Genomic DNA, 27,453 nt, shown 5'->3' with positions numbered 1-27,453 from the left:
TGTGTCATTTTGCATTTTATACTTACATGTTTTAGACCATTTTTTTTTTGGGGGGGGGTGTTGATGTAGCCTTGGCTGGCCTGGAACTCTTTGGTAGACTAGACTGGCCTAGAACTCAAAGAGCTTTGACCATCATGGTATCCTGAGGGCTGCAATTAAAGGTGTGTGTGTGTGTGTGTGTGTGTCTATGCTAGGCCATTTTGGTCACTTTAATAGATTTTTTTCTTATTTACATTTATTTGTTTATTTTGTATGCGAGTGGATGGGTGTGTGTGGAGGTTCAGAGAACATCTAACGGGAGCTGATTCTCTTTTGCCACCATAAGAGGTTCTGGAATTCAAACTCAGCTTGTAAGCCTTAGAAGAAAGTGCTCTTATCCACTGAGGAATCTTGATATCTCCTTCCCTCTATATTTTATATGTAGCCACTGGGTATTTCAGAGAAAACATCAGCTGATTCAACAGGGCACTTCATACCCACTATTGGCATAGGAGGCTCCCTTCACAAAACCCTGGTGGGTTTCTAGAACTCTCTGGAGCCTTGAGGTGGACTAGGGAGCTCCAGTCTTGGCAGCCTCTCTCCCAACTGTAGCACAGGCTTGGCTTCCTTCTACTTTATCACATTTCAAAGATAAACAATTCCCTTGCCTCCTCTAAGAGCAGAATCCTTATCCCTGAGATCCCCTGGAGACAGAAGAAACGTATTGTGGGCTTTGCATGTTGTATTACCACGATTATTCTTATTCTAGAATTTTTCTTCTTCTTCTTCCTTTTTTTTTTTTTTTTTTTTTTTTTTTTTTTTGGCAGGGCTGACTTTCTTGAGGTCTATCAGTTGCAGGAGGTGGGTGGTTAAGAATCTTTGAGAACACCCAGGAAGAAAAGCCACAGATCTGAGCTCATTCTGCAAACTTTATTTTGCAAAATTATTAAAGGCTCTATGGCAGTGTTTCTCCACCTGTAGCTGGCGACTCCTCTGTAGGTCTAATGACCCTGTCACAGGGGTCACCTGAAACCACTGGAAACCACAGATATTTACATCATGATTCATAATGGCAGCAAAATTATAGTTGTGAAGAAGCAGCGAAAATAATTTTATGGTTGGGGGTCATGACAACATGAAGAACTGTATTAAAGGGTCTCAGCATTAGGTTGAGAATTGCTCTGTGGGAACCAAGAAATAGTTCCCAAATGCAGGCAGCAGGGAACCCTGGGCATTGCCTGGAGACTAGGTGTTTCTGAGGCAGAATGGGCTTATAGGGCTCACATGCTTCCCTCAGGCTCTGTACCTTGCTTGCTTATTGTTGACCCATGGATCTGGGCTCTAGGTACTAATCCTTTCAATCACATGCTGATGCCACTTTGAGTGAAGCTAGCGGGAAGAAGCCGGTTCCTTCTGTGAACTGAGCTTTGCTGTGGGCTGGGTGGGGTTCCTCTTCTCACGCTCATCACAAATCTGGGAGACATGGCTCTTCCTTTCTTTACATCCTAGAAATAATTTATTTGGATTCCAAATAAATCTACACCCCCAGGCACATGTCAACACACAAAGACACGTATCTTCTTCTCATCTTCTGTTACTTTGGTACCCATTGCCAGGACAGATCAGAGGAGCAGGTCCTCACAGTATGGCAAATATGTTGAAAATGTTAGATTTCATTTTTCTAGAGCGCACTGAAAAGTGAAAGTGAGATATCCCTTTTCTCCCTGAGACAAGGGCTTCTGTAGCCCAGGTTGGCCTTAAATTTACTAGGTAGCTGAGCATCACCTTGAATTTTCTAATCCTCCTGCCTCTACTTCCCAGGTCCTTAGATTTCAGGCATGGATGAAATCCAGGGCATTGTGCACTCTAGGTAAGGGGCTCTACTAGCTGAACTACATAGCTGACTTACTTGGAGAAGTTTTTAAACTTCCCACCAATAGAGTAGCTGAGAGTTTTATGTTTACACTAGCAACAAGGGTGAAGTCCTTTGTTATGGTTCTGACTCCTGGGTCTCAGCCCATCCTTTGGTATCAGCGGGCACACCCTGCAAGTTTGTATAATTTATAAGCCGAGAGGCAGCGTAAGTTGGGACTACCCAGTGCCAAAGCCAAGCATTGTGCTTTGGAAGTGGGGGCTGCCAGGACTGAATTCTGGAGGTCAGTGCTGGGGAATCCTTGCTTTTCCTCTCATTCCAGCTTCCTGGGGGTGTGTTGAGTCCCTGAGGACAACCCAGAGGAAGACAGGAAAGGGAAGTTCCCATAGAGTCAAGGGGCTTGCATTTAAAATTTTCCTTTTAATCATAGGTGAAACCAAAGAAAAATCTAGGAAAGAAAGGTTTAAAAAAATCACTGTAATTTTCAATAGTTTGGCATATTTTTATCTGAGTCATGTCCTCTGTGTTTCTCTGTGGGCCTATTTTATATGGGTCAGAGCATGCGTGATTTTGTATTCTGCTACTTCAGTTTACACATTGAACTGTGCACACTTTCTGTGCCTTTCAAAGTTTTCCATCCCCTCCCTTTTAAAAAGATTCATTCATTTTTATTTTACATGTATGGGCATTTGCCTGTATGTGTGTCTGTGCACCATGTGTTCAGTGCCCTTGAAGGCCAGAAGAAGGAGGGTATCAGGTCCTCTGAAAATGGTGGTGAGTTGCCAAATGGGTGCTGGGATCCACCCCCAGGTCCTCTGTAAAGCCAGTGCTCTTAACTGCAGAGCCTCTCTGTAGACCCTGTTGTCTTGTTTAATTGAGTGAACACTGTTCTATTCAATAAGCGAGTAGAACATAAGCTACTTAACCATTTCAATAATATTTCTAGTATGGAGAAGTTCTCTTTCTCTTTTTTAAACCTTTAAAAAAAATGCCCCATGAATGTACCCATATGGGAAACAGGGTGTGAGTCCTGACTCAAGGAAGTGTTAGAATCATAGCCAGTGACTGGTGGTCATCTCACTTTTCTCATTAGAGAATCCAGAACTTTCTTATTTTATCTCCAAATGTAAGTCTTAGAAATATATAAATATAAGAATAAGACATGAAGAGAGGGTATTATGTTGATGTAGCTGTATGTGTATAACATTTTAAGTACATGCATATATATCATATACATATTATGGTATGTAAAATGGATGTTTTGGGTGTGTGCACATGTGCTTCTCTTCAAGATAATGAAAGGGCTCATATTCTGAAAATCAAAATAATTTCAATCAACCTTATGGCTCATATTCTGAAAATCAAAATAATTTCAGTCAACCTTAGCTTTAAAAATATAAAAACAAAAGAACAATTTTCTAGTGGTGACAGATAAGAGGGGGGTTATTAAAAAAAAACATAAACAACTCCTGAAAGGTTAGAGGTCATTGAAGGGCCTTAAAAGGCTTGGAGGATGGTGGGAAGACAGAACAATCAAATGGGACACAGGGCCTCCTTTTAGATGGTAGCTTTAGTGCTCTCCCCCAGGGATCCTGGTGCTCAGACTTCCTCCACTGGGGATGAGCTGAGTCTCACTTTCCAGTTCCCAGCTCCACACTGTGGTAGAGGGTCAGCTGCATGGAGGAGGACAAAGGGACACTCACTGCTAGCTAGACCCTAGCCTGCCTGGGAAGTGCTAACGGCAAACCGGGGTGGCCCCACCCAGCGGGGGCTCTGGGAACCAGGGGGAGGAGAGCTCAGTGTGGGTGTTCCAGGAGGATTGCTCACCACTTGCTGTTTAGTACATGTCTGAAGGAATAGCTCACAGAATTGGCAGAGGAGTTCAGAAAGCTAGACTCTGGGAAACAGGAATGCTTAACTCTTTTGTGAAGCACAAACGGGAATGTGAGGCCAGGTGCATGAGAGTGGGGAGCTAAAAATGCCTCCACACCCAGCTCTAATTGGGCCAACTCTGTATATAAGATGAGGGGCCGGGACTGTGGAGACAGCCCTCTGGGAGACGGGCAGCCAAGTGCTTTTTAAAACAGCTTAGTCCGTGAGCCGAAAGAGACTCTTCCTAAAGTGTCTGGTTCAGAGAAAGCCTCACACTATTTTATTAACCAACTGTGGGATTCTCTTAATTTGCATCATCACGGAGAGCACGTTGAGGCTTGAAACCCAGTCTTCTGTGTTAGAGGATGGGGAATGGGCTACCTATCAGCAATGCGTTTGCTGAGCTGTACACAATTTTCAATGGAGAAAAGGGCTGGCGTGCTCTTATGTGACTCCACATACTGATCTCTGCCCCAGCTCTCTTGGCCTTTCTTCTTGGAACCCACGCTCCTCAGCCGCTTGGTAGGGATCAACATGATCTCAGGGGTTTAACTTGGCACCCATTGTACAGGGCTGGGTGAGGGAGGGCAGGGGCAGCGGGGAAGCCAGAGGGTCAAGGCTACTCCTGCTGCTCACAAGTTATAAGTGTGTGTATAGGGTGAAGGAGCTCTGTGTCAGGGTGCTCACCCTGTAGGTCGGAGGCTGTGGGTTTGATCTGAAGCAAGATACACACCTTTAAAAAAAGGCATGAAGACGAAGATGAACCGATACCTCCAGAGAAGTATAGGTATCGGATCAGGGAGACCAGCCACCCTGTGAGGCTGTGACAGCTGGAATCAAGGGTCACTGGATGGCTGAGGAGAGAGGTGTTAAAGGCATGGCATGGTGAGGACAAGGCCTAGAGAACACAAAGAACTAATTTGAATTGAGGGCAGATAGTTCAGCCCTTCCAGAAGCTGGGAACCAAAATTCATGGTAGGTTTTGAAGTCATGTAGATGACATTCTATGAGTGATCCAGTGAACCTTTTCAAGAACAAATCGAAGTTATGAAGACTGGGGGGGGGGGTCACCTCCACCACACCACTGCTGCTGGAGTGTGCCTGTGGCCCCCAGCACCCCTCCCCCACTCCTTCCCTCCAAGGCATGTGGCATCCTTCCTTCTGGTGGCCTCTTAGTGTCATTAAACAAGTCAAAGGTCATCAGTCCAGAAATTGACACGTTTGACCCATTTCTCTTCTGTGTTGGACCTGGTGTCTGGAGCCAGACGCCCCCAGGGACCATGTGGAGGCCTCAAAGCCCAGGGTTCATTGCTTTCTTCCCATGAGGTATATAATTTGATATTTATTGCCTCTCTCCCCAACAAGGTCTATGGTGCCACTGGGATCCATTCGCTAAAGAATGCTGATCCCTTTATGAATTTTTGATGGTGGAGGAGGAGCAATGGAGACCACTGGGGGACCTTGTGAAATGGAAATGTTTTTTCTTTTTGATCTCTCTCTCTCTCTCTCTCTCTCTCTCTCTCTCTCTCTCGCTCTCGCTCTCGCTCTCTCGCTCTTTTATTTTGTTTGCTTTCTTCAATATTGTTGCCACGCACAGTCTTTTCTGAGTGCAGCCGTTCACTCTCTTTGCCACAAGGCACAGTCACAGCTCTTTGGGCAGGAACACCCCTTTCTGTGTCTCCATGGCTTCGTCACAACCACTGGGAACTTTATGCAAGGGGAAAGAGATGTTCTGGCCGGAAAACAAAAATCCAAACTAAAACAAAGCAGCCAACCAGATTCACCCTAGACAAGGAGGATGAGTGAGCCTGTCACTCCACCCCCACTGCTCCCTTTTTGGTGGTCTGCAGGGGCAGGACTCCAGGGACCCAGACAGTCAGGATCAGTATTTCACTTCAGAGTGGCTGACAGCCACAGCGCAAAGCAATACAGTCCTGCTTTTTATTAGCCTGTGTGAGTCCAGTACAGAAAAAAAAGTTCCCCCTTCTATTCTTTTCATTTTACAGAGGTAGAAGTTTTTTGCCAAACCATGAGATGATTTAACTACAGTTTCCTTCCTGATTTTTTCCCCAGGGGCTGGGGAAGAGGGATGAGAGAGCCGGGTGGGTGTTATTGTTTAATAAGATTTAAACAGGGTGCCTATTTTGCGGCTGGAACAGCTTTCCGTGCCCTTTATCTGTACTGGGATTTCAGCTGGGTTTTTATTTTAGTGACATATGGCCCATCCTATAATAAAAAGAGACGAACCATTCAGATTTAATTTGAACGACTAAGGGCGTCAGAAGGGCTGCAAGGGGAAGGCTGTACCTGAGCCTTCATTTATTTTTTCAAAAAAAAAAAAAAAAATCGTGGAGAGAAGTTGAGAAGGTGACTTTTGGAATTAGTTTGGTTTGGAAGCATTAAGTCCCGGATCAAGCGGGAAGGTCAATTCTAAAGTTTGGGATCTATGCCAGCTTTGCTCGCTCCTTTATTGGAGTGTTGCCTGTGGGGCCTTTCAGGGGGTCTGCCCTTCAGGGGTACTGCCTTCCACCTGCTACCCCCTTGAACAGGGAAATGGGCTTTTTAAAATATTATGCAGCATGCCCCAGCCGGCTCCCTGTCCAAATGCCTTGTGGCGTGTCACAATGTGACTTGGGGGCAGGGCTTGGGTCTGCAGCTGGCACACAGAACCTGTCCACCGAGGGGATTGCCTTTTAGCCCCAACACGAGCTGCCTTCTGAGGACACGGCCCACCTGGCTTCCACATCCCCCTGGCAACTTTCCCAAAGCATTTACTCCCTTTCATTCCCCGAACACTGCCAACAGAGGAAAGGCCTTCTGCATGTAGGGGCCATACAGCAACTTGTGGGTATGGTTAGAGGCTTTGTGGGACCTGTGCTTTACAATGACAGAGCAAGCAGAGAGATTTGTGGGACTCTCACCAGTAACTTGTGTGCACACGAGAGTCCATTCTGGTATTTGGAAAGCACACTGTATACCTTGTGACTACTTTGCAGCCTGAAGCCTCTGCATGTTGCAGAAAGGACCATTCCTTGCGTTGGTCCTGTTTGCCCTGAACATCTAAGACGTCTCTTCACTATAATCTTTTACAAGCTTTCAATAGGTGACTTGTGTCCACTGTGCTTTGAATTGCCCCTTTATGTTCCTTCTAATTAACTTGATAATGACCTTTGATATCACCCATGATTTGAAGGAAGGGGACTTGACTAGGTTGCCTTTGGCCAGGCCTGTGCCATGGGGGTAAAATCACATCTTATAATTGTGCTCTGGTTCTGAACTTGTAGCCAGAAGGCCTAAGTGTCTTCCTTTTCTCTCCTATGTTGGATGCCAGGAAGACACTACTCTGCCTTCTTTAGCAGTCATATACAGTTTGGCTTGGTATATAGACCATTGCTGGCATGTCCTTCACTCCCTGGAATGACAAGGATGGCTGTTCAGGCCACTCTCCAAGACAGCTGCCAATAGCATCCTTGATTTACTTGCAAAGACTTAGAGATTGGCTGCTAACAGCCATCTTGATGAGAAACAGTACCATAATTGCTTGGGGAGAAAGGCAGGCATTTAGCAGTCGTAAAAGAAAATCTGCCCACTGCCAAGCCAAATGCTGCCGTTCCCTTTCCATGTGGTTAGCTGTCTGTCCCCTATTCCAGTCCCCTCTCCTGCAGCCGAGATGGGTTTGGGGCTCCCCTGCCTTCTTCACCTTTTTCATTTCTAATTGTAGGTGTGAGTGACCCTTTTCTGTTCCCCACCAGAGAGCATGGGCAGGCGGGGGGCTGCAATATTCAGTACATGTTTTCCGGGGCTTCCAGTGTGACGGTCTTGGTGACAGGAGCCTCTTGACGGTTCTGGGGCTGCCCAGCAGCCTGTGACCACAGTTGATCAGCTGGGGGTTCACAGTGCTATCCACCTTTTCAGAGTGACAATGGGGCAGAGAAAAAGGAATGACAATAAGGTCCGAAGCGTAGCTTGAGGGGACTGTATGAAACCAGCTATGAGCCTTGCTTTTGTTTCTTCTCAGGAGCAGCATGAAGGTGGCGGTCCGCCATCACTTCGTTATCATTACATTACTCTGTGTCCACAATCACTTGCCTAGTTTGTAGCTGTGTTTCTAAGAAAATGCTTCCTTGACATGTGTCAGCCAGTAGCACTGTGCTTCTGCATTGCAGGCAAGGCAGTGGAGTCTGACTCAAAGCCTGCCCTACTCATGCTGGCATGGGAAGGAACCTACATCTTGCTTTCTTTACAAGAGAAACAAAGGCAAAGTGGCTTGGCTTTTGCCTCCTTTCTCGCTCTTTTCTTCATTTGAGCTTCTTTCTGCCTACAGTGTTCATGATACAGCTCAGGACAGGAAACAGAATGAAAGGACTCATGGGCTTGGCTAATCACTCACCACTCACCATGCGTGTAGCAAGCAGCCCTTTGCATGTGGGTACCACACACCTGAATAGCAAAACCACAAGCCCTAGCTTTTGCTTGTGTTCCATTGAGGAATCAGGCACAGGCAGGCTCTAATGTGATGTACTGAGCTCTGTCCAGGATTGAGTGAAGATAGGTTATGTGCAAGTACTTGGCAAGGTCCCTGCCTGCTGGGGGGGCATTCGATGTGGGTTAAATGACACAGCTCGGAACCACTGTCCTTTAGTTGGTCTGCACCTCCCGGAGTTCCAGGCCAAAGAAGGAGCCCAGGGTCTGGGTTAGAAATGCCTGCTTGTTGCATTCCCTAATCTGATCTCAGTCAGATAACAGCTCAGACCTGGGAACATGAGATTTTAATGTGAAATGAATAAGTACCCTGAGACTGAAGCTTGTCACTGCCGCGCATCTGGAATCACTTACAGCTGGGTAAATTCACTGGGAGCTGCAACGCCAGTGAGCAGGGCTTTAAAGGAGGCACACAGCGCGTTCCTTTTAATGTCTAAACAATCTGATGTTGACAAGCCTTTCACATTAACCCCCAAATGGCAAAGTTTAAACCCTTTATTATTCGATTCAGTTTGGCAAATCATTTAGAGGCTTAAGAGTCCATATTTACACAGGGAAGGCTGATCTCTTTCTGTCTCTCTCGCACCCCCCCTGCAACCGCAACAACACAGGAGCCACTAATAGATGCATATTCATGTTGACTTAGAAGGTTTAAAAGACCTTGAACATTGAGGGAGATTCAGCCTAGAGAAAGTAAGTTGATTCTCTACCCCCCCCCCCCCAGGAAGCCCCTAATCTCTCTAGAATACAAAATACATGAACCTTCCAAATCCTGGAACCACTATCAGTTTAACAAATAAGTTGAGAAAAGAAGCAACAGGAAATAGTTCCCAAATAGTATTAGACTTCATTTGAAATATTGTCTTTTGGCAGCTAACCCTGGCTTGGTGTCATTTTCCTAAGGTTTTGTCCAGAACACTATAAGGGATTCTGAAGATGGAGAAAGGTAGTTTGGGTTCTATAGGGAACTATGAAAATATTATGGAAGTTAGAAAGCCTAACTATTGAGCGGCACTTAACAACTATGTCTTGGACCTGTTGCCAAATAGGCAAAACCTAAAGCATCTCCATTGAATTGCATTTAAGAACAGGGAAGAAAGACTACAAGTGTTTTTTGAGTCTTAGACTCAATAATGATTTAATAATTTTAACCACATCCTTTAAAAGTAATTGAAGGCATTTTAATTCTTCTTCATAAAAAGCTGTGATGCAAGAGCTGAATTTTTAATTTTCATCAGAGGAAGAGTCTTTAAGTGGTTGAATTCATTAATATTTATGTTGAAGGAGACCCCCAAACTGAGACAGCTATCATCTCCCTGGATCACGCTAAAACAGGGGTCCTGTCGGAAGTGTTCGCTCTTCCTTTGGATTCTCTTGGAGACGCTTATAAAGATGAATATGGCAGGGTAATTTTGACTGCAGCTGTTCACCCTTTAGATAAAAAATTTAACTTTCCTTTGGCAGCTGTACAGAGTCGGAGCTCAAATTATGAGTCTCCAGCTTTGCTTAAGTAGAATTTCAGATCTGGTCCTAATTTTTAATGTGTGTACTCAGTAAGTACACGCATAATGCCAGTTTTTGACAACTCAGGATACCTCTATCCAGTTTCAGTAGATATGAAGATTTCTTTTTTGTTTGTTTGATTTCAATGTTGCTTGGGAAACTAAACAAGGCATTTAACCTAACCTTGCAGTTTAGGTTAGGCAGGAAAAAGGGGGCTCTTAGACTCTTGCATTATAAGGACACTTGTGGGCTGGAAAGATGGCTCAGCAACTTAGAGCTTCTGTGTAATGTTCTTGCAAGAGAACCCAAGTTTGGTTCCTAGCACTCATGTCAAGAGACTCATAAGTAACTGCCTATAACTCTGGGAGGAATAACACCTATGGTTTCTGTGTGAGCCTGCACTTACGTGTGTACACCTACACAGAGACACACATCATACACGTAATTAAATATATATCTAAAAAAAAAAATCCCCAAACTCCCTACAGCAAACATTTGCAAGTTGCAAATAAAGACTTTGCATATTTAAGTATTCATTTGATAGTCCGTGCGTAGCATCCGCATACTAATGACCTGGAGGACAGGTATAATTCAACTTACAAGTGCGTGGGTGTCTATTTAACCCTGTCATATTATTTAATCAGGATAATTTTCATCTGACGTTCAGCAGAAAGAATGGGTCAGACACTGCTTGCTACAGGCATTATGTGCTCGTGGCATGTTTTCCTGAGGCCACTAATTCCTCACCAACTACTCCTCATGGAAAGGGAAGCCAATGCAAATTTTTGTAAAATCTGAAGCATGTATCATTCCTTTCACCTCCCTACCCCCCCCCCCCCATAGCCCCAGCTCACAGCCTTGCGTGGAGGATGTGGTTTCCAGCACTGCTCGGAGCTCCCATGTTCACACAGGCTTCTGAGGGCTGCGTGCAGGCTCACTTCATTTTCTCTACCTGTGTGTGCAGTGTGAAGGAGGGACTCAGAGCAGAACCCGGAACCATTTGACTGCATGGTTCTGTTTGTGCTTTGTGGTTGTCCTGGAAAATAACAACAGGGAAGGTGATGCTGATTTGAGCTGATTTGAGATACTGATGTCAGCTCCATAATGAGAGGGGTGGAGCAGCCGGTAGCTTGATTGTTCTGGATGAACTATCCTGGATCTGCTGGGAATACTGGCGCCTTGACCTCCACAGCCCTCGAAGTGCTGAGTGTGGAGAATGGGAAGTCTCGCTGGGCCTCAGAATGTACGAATGTCACAAAAATGCAGTTATTGGAAAACTGTGTTTTGCCAGCTACTGTGGAGCAGTGTGTGTGCGCATGTGTGTATATGTATATACATGTGTGAACATATATGTGTGTGCATATGATGTGTATGCATATATGTTTGCGTGTGTGTGTGTGGTGTAGGGAGGGTGAGGATGAGGAGATGTGAGGAGAGTCGGGGCTCAGAATGTTTTTCAGTGTGAGTTCTAGTTTTTGTGCCATGAATAGCTCTGTGCATTGTCAGAATCTGAAAGGAGAAGAAAGATTGAATTGTGTGTTACATCACTTAGTTGAATAACAAAATTCTAATATCCTGTTGTGTGTTTGATCTACACTCCGGTGAAAGTTCAAACTAAGAATTTTTTTTTTCTTTTTAAACTCAGTTTCTGCCTCCAGGCACTATCTAATATCCAAATGGAATTTTCCCAAACAGGTATGTGGGCTGTGGAAAGTTTTCCTTTGAAAGCAAGAATATTTCTCTAGCAACAGTCTCAGTTGTATAGCAAGTACAGGGGCTACCCTGGGCTTCATCTCTTTTCTCACAGACTCTTCTGGAGACTACCAGGCCTTAGAAGGAGGCCATTGAATCTCAGGTCATCACTGGGCTGACTGGAAGTTGATAGGAGGAGCTGGTCAGACCACTGAGTTAGAGTCCAGAGATCTGGCTCCTGGCCTGGCTTTTGCCCATTCTGTAGTTGAGACATGTCACAGTAGTGACCTCATCTGTGAAAAACAGTTTGTTAGCTTGACCTGAGTTGCTTCTTCCTACTCCTGAGACTTATTTGGGGTGAGAATTCTCACATCTCATGTTTCTATTTGAACTGCTGAGTGCCGCAGCCCAGGCCTTATCTTTGGGAATGAGCTGAAAGCCTCCCAATTGCTTCTAACAGAATAAAACTGGAAAAAAAAGAAGCCACAGTCACTCAGCCCAGTGGCACACACCTGTAATCCTGGCACTGGGGAGGTGGAGGCAGGAGAATTAGGAGTTCTAGGTCATTCCTCAGCTACATAGTGAGTTGGAGGTCAACCTGGGTGGGTACATGACACCCTGTCTTGCCAAAACAAAAAACGAAAACAAAACGTTTTTCTAGTACTAAAATGCACTGAGAGGACAGATCTCAGGGTGGGAATACATTCAAAGTTGTTTAAAAAAAAATTTGTTTAAAGCACTTTTCCATGAAATGTGGCTGACATTTAGAAAAACTAGTCTCATTTACAATTTTATAAACATTTGGAAACACCACTGTTTCTAAGTCATTTTTGGAAAGTGAGTTCCCACTAACTGGCTTTGGTAAAAGGAGGAGTTTTTCTGGTAAATATGGCAGCAGGAATGAGGCCTAAAAGCAGCAGAAAGGGTGGAAGTAATGTGGGGTGGCAGCCAGGAAGGGCCAAGAAAGGCTCTTAGTTAAAAGGATAGACTCTCTAATTTTAAAATCCCCAGATACGCATCTTACTGTTTACCTTTTATTTATTTTTTTAAAAGTCTGTGCATGTTCTTATTTACCTGAGATCAACTGGCACGGAAAGTCAGCCTTGCTCCCCTGTGTAAATAACAAGTGCTCTGCAGACACCCAAGTGCTCCAGGCCTGGAAACAGCTGCCTCTGGGGTAAAGGCTGAGCTCAGGAGAATTGGTGTAAAAAGATCTCAAAGCAGGAAGCAAGTGCGTGGCCAGCGCAGAGTGGAAGGGGCGGGGCGAGTGGAAGGGGCGTGGCAAGCGCTTGCACCTGGGCCGGCACCTAGAGTTAGCAGTGCAAAGCCACTTGAACAGAATTTAGGAAGCTGTAAAGAAAAATGCTCAGGTTCAGCGTGTTGGCGCACACTTTTAATCCCAGCGCTCAGGATGCATAAGGAAGTGGATCTCCGTGAGTTTGAGGCCAGCTTAATCTTCATAGGGAATTCCAGGGCATCCAGAGCTACACAGTGATACATAAACGAACACCAATGCTCACACTGTGCGAGGCAATAACTTGTTTTTGTGTTAACTGTTACCCCTCTGTGTTGGTATTGTGGGTCTCAGTTCTTATCTTCAGGAGGTCAACAGGGCATGCCCAGAGCCGGATCATTTTACAAACCCCCCGCCCCCCCCCCCCACCAGACCACTTTCCCAAATGCCACCAAACCCTCATTCCCCAAATCATAACTTATGGTTGGTTTGGGAAAGTCATAGGTGGTTGCTCCCAGAGGAGACCCAAGGTGAGGGACTGTACTTACTGATCTCTCTGCTCCTGGGTGTACCAAGGCAGGCTAGGCCTTTCAGAGGAGCCTGACAGAGAGGTCCTTAAGCCAGGATTGCTGTCAGTCAAGGAGAGAGGCTGTAGGTCACAGTGCCTGGAAGCCTCTCTTTGGGTCAGAACTATTTTTAGCATGTAGGGCCTCCCTTTTGCGTTCCTGGGGACTAGCACTGTGTCCATCCATACACTTTGCCGGATCTTCTCAGCCTTGTCAGCTGGAGCCAGCCCCATCACTGCTCGCGGAGCTGTAACCTTTTGATTTAACTTTATTTGCCACAGCAGGGCTATCACCAGAAAGGGAACAATACGCCCTCACCATCTGGCCCCGGCAGCCTGAGGCGCCCGGTGGTGCTCTCAGCCCAGGGTCCGCTGAGGGGGCTGCTGTGAGCCGGGTGAACAGAATCCCACCAGCATACTAGACGGGTGCCCTGTTTTTTGTGTTTTTGCAAATCACCCTTTTAAGATCCAGATGCAGGCTGCAGCCGGTGACTCAGAGAACCATAAATAATACAGCAGGCTTTGCTTGAGGGAAAAGAAAGCACACAAAGGTGTATCTATCATTATATTTAGGGGTAACAGGCCAGAGATAAAGCTTCCCCCTTTCCCCATGACCCTTAAGTAAGTGTGACAGGCATTAACCCATCAATATTAGTAAGTGATTTAATATACCAACCAACATTTGCCTGCAATAATTTCTGTTGTAAACGACTCCTTTTGGGCCCTCCTACCAATAACTCAATGCTCATAAATCAGAACCCAGAGTGTGTCGCTCCACTCAGGCCCTGGGCTATTCTTGAGGTTTTTTTTTTTCCTGGGGAGGGAAGTCTGGAATCCATTCACGTTGTCCTTTGCCTGCCACGGTGCCTTTCTGAGGAGCTTTATTCTGGTGACAAGGAACTCAGCTCTATTTTTCGCCACGTTGTTTCCTGGACACATTGGTAAGGACTAAACCTGGCTTTGGGTAGAGGGGATTCTGTGTAGGTGCTGAGGTCATGACAGCTTGAATGTTGTAAGGTTGCCTCTAGAAGGCTTCCTTTGAGGTGAGATTGACAGGAGGTAGTAGTTACAAATCCAAGGTGAGTTGATGAGGGAAACAGGCCCAGGGGAGGAGTGTGTCATAGAAAGTTCCAGATCGGTAAAGATATAAGCACCAACCAATGCCAGAACTATCAGGCCTCATTTCAGTGTCTTACATCCTTCTGATCCATATATTTGCTGGTAGAGGCAGGAAGGATACACTTGTGCCACCAAATAATATACCCACTCGAAGACGGGTGATTTCTTTAGAGTGAAGATTTATTAGAGAAGCCTGAGTAGTTGGGGGGGGGATTGTCGGGGGGGGGGGAGTGTCTGGGAGAGACTGAGACCCATCTGGTTTGTTGTGGTTTTTTTTTTATTAGAAGAGGAAAAAAAAATCACTCTGTGGGTTCATATGTCCAAGGAGAGCTCAATTAAAGTTATTTGCTGGAGCTTAAAATATGCCCACACCTGCTTCCGCGCCAGGCTCAGAGACCGACAGGCACTCCCAGAAGGCGGAGCAGATGAAGGCTCCTGTCGTAGTGAATGGAGGAGCAGGGGACAGACGTGCACGCATGTCTTCTTGAGTATCAGTCCAAGATGGGAGACGCCACAGCCAATCCAGAGGTAGCTTCTAGGTTTATCAGGAGACTACAGAGTATGGACAGCTCTCTTCAGCTAGCTCTACTGTCTATATCTGCCTCTGGAGTGTGTGTGTGTGTGTGTGTGTGTGTGTGTGTGTGTGTGTGTGTGTGTGAGATGAGGGGGTCTTCTTTTCCTAAACAGGCTAGGAGTCAGAAGAAGCAATGGCATGAAAGGGGCTGTGTTATTTTGCCATCTCTCTGTGTGGCCGCTTCCTTGTTGATTCCAGGACTCATAAAAATCTTTTCCTAAGTCCTGTTGTGAGAATAATAAATAATAGTGGCCAATATTTTCTGTGTATTAGGCCCCAAAGTAAGCTCTGCTTAACACATCAGCCCATAGACGCTTACCACAACCCTGAGGAACAGGCAGTGTTGTCATCCACAGTTTATAGATGGATGAGGAAATTGGTGCCGGGTGAGATGGAATTCCTTGCTGTGGTTGCTCAGCAACTGAGCTCCATCTGGTCCCCAAACCTGTGCTTTCAACCCACTCACCTCAAAGGAGACTTGTAGGCAAGAAAAGTTCTCAAGCAGAGAAGGTGCATGAACTGGCCATCCCTGGGAGGTGTTCTGACTGAGCAAACACCTTGAGACTGTACTATAATTTTGCTCTGCTTCTGTCTCCAATGAGAAGTTCTTCCTGGAGACTGATAGGAAGTTCAGTTAGTAAAGTACTCGCTTAGCATGCCAGAAAGGACTCGGGTTCAATTCCCAGCACTGCATATACCAAGTGTAGGCACAGAAATCTATAATCCCAGCACTTGAGAGATTTAAAAGCTGGAGGATGCATATTTCAAAGCCATCCTCAACTACTTAGGGAACTCAAGGCCAGTTGGACTCCATGAGACCCTGTCCTAAGACCAGCCTCAAGCCCCCAAAGAACAAATAAAAACAATCCTTTGAGAACAGATGCTAATATATGTTGGTACTGCATTTCTTCATAGATGCCAGAGTTTGGGCCTGGAGCTAGGGCCACAATGCTATTCTCTGTTCTCAGAAGCACAAGGAAGCTAGCAGAGGTGGGCATCTCTATTGTCTCTGTGTTCAGAGCAGGTGATCGATTTTAGGGCCTCTACTTCTACTCCACAGAGCCTGGAGAATGTTTTTATGCCTCCTCCTAAGCTGTACTCCACAATCAGAGACAGTTGAGACATCAGATGAGCATCCTATGTGCAAGCAGAGAGGACCTCGCCAGCTTCCTGTAATGGGTGCTCTTAGTAGACATCTTTTGTGATGATGCCTTTCACTCTAAGGGATGACTTGGGGATATCTGGAAGAAAAGAAATCTTTTTTTCCAGACACTTGAGACCAGTGGCAGTTAGTTTCTACTTGAAAGGTATCTTTTTGTGTGTGTGTGATTCTTCGAGATTCTTTTTACTTATTTATTCTTAGAGATTTGTTTTTATTTTATGTGTATGAGTGTTTTGCCTGCATGCATGTATGTGCATTATGTGTGTGCAGTGCCTTTGGAGGCCAGAAGAGTGCATCAGATCCCCCTGGAATTGGAATGACAGATAGTTAAGCTTCCAGTGAGTGCTGGGAAGTGAACCCAGGCCTTATGCAAGAGCGATTAGTGTCTCTGACCACTGAGCCATCTCTCCAGCCTCTTTTATTTTTATTATTTTATTTCTTGTCCATTTAAGTTTAAATTTAAAAAATTGTGATAAAACACATAAACCTGTTAAGTGCATCTGCATGATTGTGCAGATATTGGTACCACCCATCTCTAGAACTTTTTCATCTTATAAAACTAGGATATTGTACCCATCAATCAATAGCTCCTATTAACTTTGGGTAGCCATCTCATATCATGTGTCTATGAATTTGACTTCTCCAGATGCTCCATGTAACCGGGGCCATTCAATCTTTGTCATTCAAGGCTGGCTCATTCCACTTAGCATAATATCCTCAGGCTTCATTCATCTAGTAACACATCAAAAAGTGTCTTCCCCTTTAAAGATTAACTGATATTTTATTGTGTTTTGTTCTTCTGTCTGTAGCTACTTCCATGTCTCAGCCATCATGAGTATAGGTCCTATGAACATGGGTATACAAACATAATTTCTTTGGGAGGAGAACCTCAGGAGTAGAGGTGAAATCATGAACCGTTGAGATTATGGTTTATAGATTATTGATCATAGCCAGAGAGAGCCCCAGACTTCATTCGATAGCCCACTAATGTCTAGAAAAACTAGCAGCTATGCGCCTCTGCTTTGTCATCTTTTCAAAGTTTTCCACCCTGATTCTACCAGCTTAGTTGTGTCCTTTTAGTGCATGCTGAGTGTGTGCACAGTGCATGTATACTTGCATTGTGTAGAAGGTACCATTAAATGCTTTCCTTGGCTCTGGGCCACTTCATTTTATCTTTCTGCTTTTGTTGTTTTGTGGTGCTGGAGACAGAACACAGAACCTCACACATGATAAACCACACTATGCCACTAAGCTGAGGCACCATTCCCTATTTAATCTTTATATTGCAGGTACCAAGACAGAGAGGCTAAGGAATTTGCCCCCATTAATAAATACAGAAATGTGAACTTAACTCAGGCACTCTAACTCCGAGTTGTATTCCTAACAGTCAATATTTTCAACAATTGATCTTTTCTGGGTCTCACAGAGACTGTGTAAGACTGTATAAGAAGCTTAGTCTGTTTTTACCATTGAGAATAATGCCCCTTAGTCCCCAGTTCCACAACCCAAGAAAGAGCTCTTTTCTCTGAATCTTTGCTACAGAAGACTTCCAAGTTCTTGCCTCTGTCTTCTGTCTTTAGCAATGATGTAACAAACATATATCAATGTTTCCTCTTCAGCCTCCATGTGATGTCAGCTCACCCTTAGCAGTGTGCCCCATTAACTGGAGATTTTATTCCCCAGTACACAGATCCATCTGCAATTTTTTTTTTTTTTTTTTGGTTTTATCACAGACGAGAAATTTGTCCATTAGTGTCTTTTTCATCTATTGCAGCTGTATACACTGGGATTCTCATCTCCCACTGCCTCACCCCTACACCCCACCACCGCCATCTTTGACACAGGCTTCAGGAGTTCTATATATTCAGGGTTGGTGTATGGGCAGGGAATCTAATGACAATCTACAGAGAAAGATCCCTGGCAGCTGTGACAGGAAGGTCCCAGGGCTTGCTGCTGTACAGGATTTCCCCTGGTCTTCTCCTCTTATCCACTTCAGTATGCTGACTGACTGGCTTGTGGAGGAAGGGTTTCCATTACCCATCCGACTTGCTTTAGGGATGCAATGCTCAGCCAAATATTAAGAAATCTGAAGCAATAAGAGGGAGCAGAAGAGAACTAGTCTTTTCTCAAGAACTCAGAGGACACAGCCAAGCCAACTCCTCACTGGAATTTTGTGAAAGGATCCCTGCCTTGCATATGAAGACAGCCAAGAAGCCCCTGTCTTTCACTTACTGGACTAAAACCCTCTTGGAGTCAACATGGTCCTCCCAAACTTCATTTACCTTCCAGGAACTCCAACTGTCTAGCTGTATTGTTGTTACTTCTTTCAAGAAACCAGATTAGGGCAATGTCATAGCAGAAGTGATTCCTTCAGGTCCCAGATAAGGTAGGGGCAGCAAGAAGGAAGGCTGCACCCTCAACCACATGGTCATACATTCCTTCTCCTTTCTGTATCTCCCAGAAAGATACAGAGTAGCAGTGAGCGACTCCACAGAATGCATGAGTTCCTAGAACCCTCGTAGCTCTTCTCCTTGGCTTGGAAGAGCACTGCTGTCCCTGAGGTCCAGACCTTGAGCCAACGCCATCTTTTCTTTTGAGAATCAGCCAGACCTGTCAGGGGTGGATTAACTTCTATAGCTCAGATGGGATCTGCTCAGTTACTCTCTTTTTTTCCTCATCAGTTTCTCCCACCCAGCTCTAGTGCAAGTCTTCTGTTCATCAGTTAAGGAGGAGACCCTTTCCCACAGTCATCTGTCCCTGAGAAAGGTGAGCTACACGCACAGAGTATATGGGCCACCGTAGTCGGTGTAACTATGGATACAAATACCTTGCTTATGCCCCCTTGGAAGTGATCACAAACTGATGCCCCAGGTCACTGTGTATCTTGTTCATAGAACTTCTTGGAGGACAGGCACAGCCTGTACAAAAGTAGAGTCTGGGGTCCTAGGTAGGTGGGGTAGAATCTCCTACAGCAGTGACACTAGCGTCCACTAGTGGCCTTTATAACAGTTGTCGGATTGTCTTTACTTGGAACCTTACGGTTCAGTTGAGGTTGGTGCCATTTCTGGTGTCTGGTGTCTGTGCTGAAAGCTGATGAAGTCAGATTCCTCCCTCCCTGGGCGCATACTTAAGTTTCTTGCATTCACTTTTCTCTTCCTATATTATTTCTGGCAACCGAAAGAACAAACAGAACTCTCTGCCTCCAAACTTGTCAGCATTGCCATGCATGGTGGAGCTGAACTCTGCATAGTCCTTGTTAGTAGACTAGCTGGAGATCAAAAGTACAGAGATGCTATGGAGAAGCAATGTGGTATACATCGAGATCTATCAGGGCGTGCTTTTAATGTTGCTTAAGAAAATATGTTGCACTAAATCTTTATAGACTGAATAAGCACTCGGAGTTCCAACAAAGTAAACCCAAGTAAACATCACTCTGATGGGAAATAAAATTCCATGTGGTTAGGGGCAGGGCTGTGATTAATTCTGTGGCAATGAAAGGAACATGAAAACATAGTAAGGTTATTGACTCTGAGAAATGATTTATATCTGTTGTATATATGTATATGTATATATGTAAATATCTCTGCATATCCTTTAATACCAAATGATTGGCGGTAGAAGAACTGGTGTTTCTCATCTTTAATTATAAATTAATGTGCTGGTACCCTAGGTATATAGTCCCATCAATTATTGATGCTGGCCTCACTATAGGAATTGGTAAGGAAAACAGTGATAAAAGACAGCATCGCAGAGAGGAGGTGTGAATTTCTATGACATCTCCTCTGTGTGTGTGTGTGTGTGTGTATGTGTATGTAATACATACACATCTGTGCAGAAAACCCAGTTTGCCTTTACAGCCATTATCTTCTTGTCTGGGGATTTTCCAGGCCTCCTTTGGACTGCAGCCTTGTCCAGAGTGCATGCCTTCAAAATGCGCATGTTAATGTTAAATGATTTTTAATATTCTACATATGGTTTCATGGTTTTGAGACTCTTCTATGGGAATGAACAGGGCTGTGGTGTGATGAATAGTGGACTATATCCAGGACACCCACTTACTTCCCTACATATCAAACATGTGGCGCTCCCATTAGAGGGGGCTGGTCTCTGGAGACTACAGTTGCCCTATCTAATCCAGTCTTGTTTTGGTCCCTCGGCCCCAGATTGAGAAGGATACATTGTTCTCAGACATTCTTCTTTTAATTAAATGCAGTAGATATGTCACGTCCATGAAATAGTCCAGGTCTGTTTGCACATCTGTGGCCGTGTTCTCCTCCTCGGCTTCCACTTGGTTTCTTGGAAAGAAAAGCAAGCTTAAATGTATTCTTGGATTAATTGATTGGTTGTGTGCAATTGGCCTGGACAGTTCAGATATGATCTTAGTATTTTCATTTCTATTTGAAGCAGGATGTTTTCTGTCATAGTGCTTTGCAGACACTCACTGAAAACTTCACAACCCATTTTCCAATTTTTTGCTTGAAAACAGCACTTCATTCAAGCTGGTCCGTCTAAGTTCACACATGCCCCCATTCTCGCACGGGCAGGGAGGGTTTAGAAGGTGTAGGGACGTGGCTCTGTGTGCTTTAAGCTTTAATTTGCTAGGCTAATTTGCTCATTAATCCTAGAGATACAAAGTACTGTGAGGAACCTTCTATGCTGGGCAGCGATTCCTCGGCTGAAAAGGCAACCTGATAGCTGGTAAAATTCTCCATTCAATTATAATTTTAAAATACTGGAGTAAACTCAGCAATTCACAAGAGGCTAAACTAGAGCCCCATTAGAAGGGTACTACAAGTAAACATTATTAATTATAAAAAATTGCCTAAATTAGATTTTTTTCACACCTGCTTCTTGCTTAATTAGCTAGCAATCCACATATTCCATTCAGTTGAACTCTTACTATTTATTCAAGCATACTTGACATTAACATACTGTTTGATGTTTGATATCCTCAGTTTTAATTTAACCACATGACAACAAATGGTGTTTATGAAATACCAGTGAGCTGGAAAAATATGTGTTAGAGCAGCGCATGGGAGTGGATAGAGTTTCTCCAGGAAGAGCCTCAAGGCAATAAGAAAATGAGACCTTCATTTTCTTTTCCTTTTTTAATGTTTCCATTTCTGGATTTTATCATACCCTGTAGAAGGGCTGAAGATCCTTCAAGAACAGCCCCCCAACTACAAGGCAAATATCCTGATGGCATTTATGATGGAAAAAGTGGGGTCCTTGTGCTGGCAGTTGGGAAGGGTTTCACAGAGCTAAGTGCCATATCTTAGAGACAGCATGCTCTCTCTCTGTGTGTGTGTGTGTGTGTGTGTGTGTGTGTTCCTGTGTGTGCATGTGTGTGGGGTGGGGTGGGGTGAGCTGGGAGATGAATGTATCTAATGTGTACTAGCATGGAGGCTACAGGTTGGCCTGGAGTTCCTCTATTACTTTCTAGCTTAGTTTTTGAGACAGGGTTTGGTTTTTGTTTTTTGTTTTTTGTTTTTTTGTTTTTTTTGTTTTGTTCTTGTTTTTTTTTGTTTGTTTGTTTGTTTTTTTTGGTTTTTTTTTTTTTTTTTTTCCCTGAACCCAGGGTTTTCCAGTTTGGCTAGATCAACTGGCCTTCGAGCTCCAGGAATCCTCCTGCCTCCACCTCCCCAGCCCTGGGATGAGAGATTCATATCGCCATGCTCTACAGTGAAGAGCATGGCCACCTAAGCGTCTCCCTTGCCCCTCTGACTATTGTTTGGGGAGCCGGGGAGGAAAGGAGGTAACGAGGCTCTTACAGGTCCATGCAGCCAGGTGCTGTCAGAGAGAAAAATGGCCACGTTGAGACCACTGGCTATGCCTTGATCTTTATCTCAGTTATTCCCCTGCGTTGACTTAGCCAATGTGATTTGGCAACCACAGGGTGAGGCCTGCAACGGAGCACCTGCTGGCACTGTTACCTCTTAAAAGTCCAAAGTCCCAAGTCATGCCTGTAAAGGGGGAGTGGGGACAGGCAGGAAGAGTTCAAAACCAACCCGCAGTGGGCCCTTGGACTCGCTATCTGGAGACCTCTGTGTCTAACTGCATTTATTCCTTAAACTTCTCCTCGGCCCCTCCAATAGAGCCACTGGAGGGAGTCAGGGCTGTGATTTCTGTCAGCCACTTTGTAAGGCGAGCACCTTGAGATCTGATGATAAAAATCAATGCAGAAAATTCCCGGGGCTGAGAGACAAAGGAGAAAATTGTCTCCATAACGTATTGATTCTGACTAATGACAAACTTGTTGGAGAGGATTCAGATTGATAGCTGCTGGCTCCTCTCCAGGAAGACACCGAGTTCCATCTGACTCTGATCAAACTGTCTGTAAATCATTTTGAACTTGGGTCCTGCAGATTTTGTGTTCACGCCACGGAACTGTGGCTAGGATTTGACATCCTTATTCTTTTTGGGGGCTGTCTTTGTTTAAGAACCACTTATGGTTTTTGGCTGCTGGTGAATAGAGAAGCTTGTTAGCTGAGGCAAACATGATGTCACACACTCGCCGGATTGTTTTGTTTTTCAGTTTGGGTCAGGCTGTGTGGATCAGAGAGAGTGTGTAGTGTCCCGTGTAATGGATGGCTTTTTAGACTCAGAGGCTGGATTCAGACACATCTGGATAATAGTGGGAAGTTGACCCAAAGGGGTTGACATCTCTAGGGACCCAGACTAGATACATTTGGGGCTAATAGTCTTTGCTTCTGGAAGCTAATTATCCTGGAGCTGACTTGGTATCCAAACTGGCCCTTATACAACTGGGTCCATAGAAAACCAGGTTTAGCAAAAAGCCACTGGCACCAACACTGGTGCTCACTGCTCCTCGTCATCAAGGACAATCTTAGGATTGTCCTTCAGGCTTTGCGCCACTCTCGCTTCTTTGTTTTTACCAATCATTCTCTGTAACATATCCGAGTGGAGCTGGAAACAGGAAGGGTTTATGTTTGGTAATCAGTATTAAAAACACTGTTACCATTTGTGTCTAAAGGTGGTTTCTCCCATGAACTGGCATAGCAGAGATCCATTGGGTAGTAGGTGGAGACTACACTTAAAAATTATCTAAAGAAGTTTGGAAAAGCTTTAATCTCTTGAAAGATAATTTAAAATATTTTAATTTTCACATATGTAAATGTGTGTATATCTGTGCACATGGCTACAGGTACCCGTGGAAGCCAGAAAGAGGGGTTGGCTTCCTTGGAGCTTTTAACAATGGAATCATCTCTCTAGCTGTAGAAAGATGACTTTTTAAAAACGAGCTCTAGAGCTGGTAAGAACCACGGCAGCTGCACCCCCATCTGAGGGGTGTGCACCCCCATTCAATGGCTTTCTACCATTTTCTGTTGACCTCCCCTTTTAAAACCAGTGCAGGAAAACCAGCACAATAAAACCCATTTTTTTGTATCACTGACTATTTGAAATATCTCATAAATGCAAATTATAAGATTTATCTCCTTTATGCCAGGGATATTAAATTCTTGTCTTCAAAATTTTAAGCATTCTGTTAAGAAAAATTTCAAACACATGAAAAAAAATATCAAGCTAGTAATCCAAAAAAGCTTCATGCACCACATCACCCAAACTTGCTGCAAAGATCATCTCTCTCTTTGAATTTTAATCTGAATCCCATGCTATTTTTTCATGCACGCGGACTGAGATAGTGTATATCTAAAGCCACGTGTTACTTAACAAGAGTAGACAGTCTGGGCCACTTTTGTTGTTGTGGAGTCATCATGGAGTATACATATATAAACTTAGTGGTTTAAGATGTTACTAGGTGGTTTTAAATATTAAAGGACACCATCATAAACCAGGTGTGCTGGCATGCGCCTTTATTCCTAGCCCTCAGAGGCTGAAATGTGGATTCCTGTGAGTTTGAGGCCAGCCTGGTCTACATAGTGAGTTCCAGCACAGCCAGAGCTACATAAAGAGACCATGTTACCACCACCACCACCACCAACAGCAACACCACCACCAGCAACAGCAACAGCAGCAACAACAAAAGCCAAACAAAAGAATACCGTCATAACTGTAGTCTATCATCAACTAAACAGACTTACATGGTGGGTGCTTATCTCTTTCCATCATGTGCCATATGTAAACATGAAGTCAGAGTTTGGGGAGGGTCATTTTCCTATTGGTTCATATAGGTATTTATGAATGTATGCATACCTAGCATGTGACTATATATATTAATATATTATGTAAATATGAATATTTGTAGATTCACGAATATAAATATCTAACAGTAGCTTATTTTAAGTGTCTAAAGCAGGGGAATCATACAATGAATTGGAAGAGAAGGAAACAATAACCTTAAGTGGATATATTAATTTCATATTATATTCTGGCTTTCTGGAGAAGCTACCGGTGATTCTTTTAGCAAGAATTATGATTACTCTAACAGTTTCCTGTCTCAGGGGAACTTTCAGTTACACATTAGAGAAGAAAAAGAGTCAGTGAGTAGGGACTCTCGATTGGAGCATCTCTTCTCCCGTTCATTTATGTAGCGTGAGCAGTGTCTACAGGTACCCTTGAGTAAAGCAGAAAATTGACAGCAAACTGAGCCTTTCCAGTGGGGATAGGACAAAGGACACCCCACGATTAGGCCCCCACTTGTTTATTATGCCGGAGAGCTTTGGTAAATATTTATTCTGGCCATCTACTTGCTCATTTGCATGAGAAGTTTATTTTCAAAGGCTGTGGTTTTGCTTTGCCTCTAGTCCTTGGAACAAAGGGTAGACAAGCCCTGCCAACTTTATCAGCCTGTGTTGAGGGCTCTGTACCTTGGTCCTATGCAGAGAGGGAGAGGGGAGAGGTGAGAGGTGAGAGGTGAGAGGTGAGAGGTGAGAGGTGAGAGGTGAGAGGTGAGAGGTGAGAGGTGAGAGGTGAGAGGTGAGAGGGAGAGAGGGAGAGAGGGGGAGAGGGGGAGAGGGGAGAGGGGAGAGGGGAGAGGGGAGAGGGGAGGAGAGGGGAGAGGGGAGAGGGGAGGAGAGGGGAGAGGGGAGAGGGGAGGAGAGGGGAGAGGGGAGAGGGGAGGAGAGGGGAGGGGGGAGAGGGGAGAGGGGAGAGGGGAGGAGAGGGGAGAGGGGAGAGGGGAGGAGAGGGGAGAGGGAGAGGGGAGGAGAGGGACTGATAGTCCTTCAGGTAGATTGGATACTTATACTCAGAATCTCACTTCTTTAAAAATAGACTTCCTGGTGATGACAGCCTTTCCTTCACATTGGCCCCCACGTGAGTCCAGATGGAGCACTGTTCTCTCTAAGAGCAACAGTTGAGGCTGTCTGTCATGGCTGAGACTTCAGGGCTGGTGACAAGATGAGGAAGGTACTCAGAGTCTCTGGGTGGCCACTGAAGTGCTTTCTATTCCTGCTGTTCTAAACCAGTTGAAGATCTTTGCTTCAGCAAGTAGATGAGTTTAAGGGTACCCTTGACCCCAAACCAGGAAAGGGACTGCACCGGAATTTGAATGGCATGGGCTTCTTCTGTCTTTAGCTTGTCCTTGGATTTGTGTTCTATCCTATATGTATACTGGTGTGATATTGTCTAGACCTTGTTGATGTACTTGAGATGATCTGACCAGATATACACACACACACACACACACACACACACACACACACACACACACACACACGCACACACACTTTTAAAAATCTGACTTGGAATGCCTTTAATCCCAGCACTTGGGAGGCAGAGGAAAGCAGATCTCTGTAAGTTTGAAGCTAGCCTGGTCTACAGAATGAGTTCCGGGACAGCCAGGGCTACATGGTGAAGCCCTGTCTTGGAAAACAAAAATCAAGCAAGCAAACAAACAAAATCTGACTTGGAGAAACGTGTCCAGGTCTTTCAATGACACAAGTTCAAGTACACCATTACAGAGACCTATTTGGGTTGAGAAGATCTAAGTGAACCGTGCTCTATTGGAAGAATGTCTTTACTCTTAAAATCTGAATAAAGTGAATAAATGAAAGGTCATGCTTTTGAGGGAAGTTGTACACCTGAGTAACATCATGCAAGAAGATTTCCTCTTGCTTTTGTACAATATTATGTGTTACTACTGTGCAAGCTGTCAGTGTGTGTGTGTGGGGGGGGACTACACCATACTTTGTGTGTTTAGAAGGCATCTCCAGAAAAGGAACACAGCCTGGGAAACCCCAGGGCTAGGAGCAAGAGGCCTGATGCCATAAATCAACTTCAGGAAGATGAGATTCCAGAGACAAAGCCCTTCAGCGAGTGTAGGGTCTGCCTCAGGGACAGCTGTGAAGAAGGATTACCAATATCAGTATTCTTTCCACCTTGGTGACAGGATAAAAGAATATTCTTCCTTGCCCTTTAATCACATTTACTTAGGAGGCATCCATGAATCCATATTCTGGAATCTCTGGCCCCGTCCATTTTGGCTGTTATATTTTAGATGTTACTACAGAGAGATCAGGAGAGATCACCTTAGATGGAGAATAGTACAGGTGAGCAGACATGTTAGGCCTGGGGCTGAGGGATTAGAACTGAAACTGGCTACAGTGTAATAGCTAGGGCTGGGCAGCTGAACTATGAACTTGAGAAAAACAAAATAAAACCCGAGACATCCCCAAACAACAGGCCAGAAACAATCACAACTTGGAACGGAAGATGGTGACCACCTTTGACACTTCCAGTCATTTGCTTATAAATTATTATGTTGCCCCTGGATAGGTTAGCCAGGAAAACAGCCCCAAGTTGTTACTGGCTACGCAGAGCCATTCCCAAGAAATAAATACCAAGTGTTTCTTCCTTGTTCTCCCAAGCTGGTCTTCAGATTATCCTCCCTGCGGGCTCTCACCTGCCGTCCTTTCACAGAGTTTCACAAGATGAGGTCTGATAGGTCTGGCCCTGACAGGCGTTCTCATGGGCTCAGGTGGACTGTGTCAGCAAGAGTAGGGAAAACAAAGCTTCTAGATTCGATTTTATAATTCCCCTTGCAATCAAAATGGAAAGAGGCCACTTCAGCACAGAGCGGAACAATAACAAACTAGACATACTGGGTCACCATATGTGGGAAAAAGTTCTCTTGGGCCTTATTGTACACACCCAGAGAGTGAAAGAGAGAAAGGGGGAGAGGGAGGCCCTACCGGCAACATCGTTAGGTAGTATAAACAATGGCTAGTCACTAGCACGGAGCAGAGGCTCAGATTCCAATAGCACTCGATGGGGAGCCTTCCTTAAAAAATTACAAGAAGCTGGGCTGGAGCTGGTCCATGCTGGGAAAGGCAGAAGAAGCAAAAACAAGAGTAAATGAATGGAAATTAAGCAGCAGGAAATAGGGATTTGGCACAAAGTTGGAATTTGAAACTGTGGAGAGGTGTCAGTGATAAGGTTGTATAGGGTTTCTGGCCAAGAAAGGAGAGAGAGAAAG

General features: G+C 44.7%; 1 protein-coding gene and 1 long non-coding RNA gene across 3 annotated transcripts in view; one reads left to right on the top strand and one right to left on the bottom strand.

Annotated features, from left to right (window-relative positions):
* Positions 1–27,453, top strand: part of Ebf2 (EBF transcription factor 2) — a 198,827-nt gene that overhangs the window by 60,955 nt on the left and 110,419 nt on the right. The window lies entirely within an intron of this gene.
* LOC143441689 (uncharacterized) lies at positions 939–12,595 on the bottom strand. 2 transcript variants are annotated; one of them, XR_013109307.1, is made up of 3 exons: positions 12,476–12,595; positions 10,564–10,745; positions 939–7,631 (listed from the first exon to the last, which is right to left on the bottom strand). It is a non-coding gene; the product is annotated as an uncharacterized LOC143441689 (long non-coding RNA). The 2 variants fall into 2 exon arrangements; XR_013109306.1 differs by lacking the exon at positions 939–7,631 and adding an exon at positions 9,366–9,637.

Source organism: Arvicanthis niloticus, chromosome 3 (genome assembly GCF_011762505.2).
Source record: "Arvicanthis niloticus isolate mArvNil1 chromosome 3, mArvNil1.pat.X, whole genome shotgun sequence".
Classification (NCBI taxonomy): domain Eukaryota; kingdom Metazoa; phylum Chordata; class Mammalia; order Rodentia; family Muridae; genus Arvicanthis; species Arvicanthis niloticus.
This window is presented reverse-complemented; position numbering and strand designations above follow the sequence as displayed.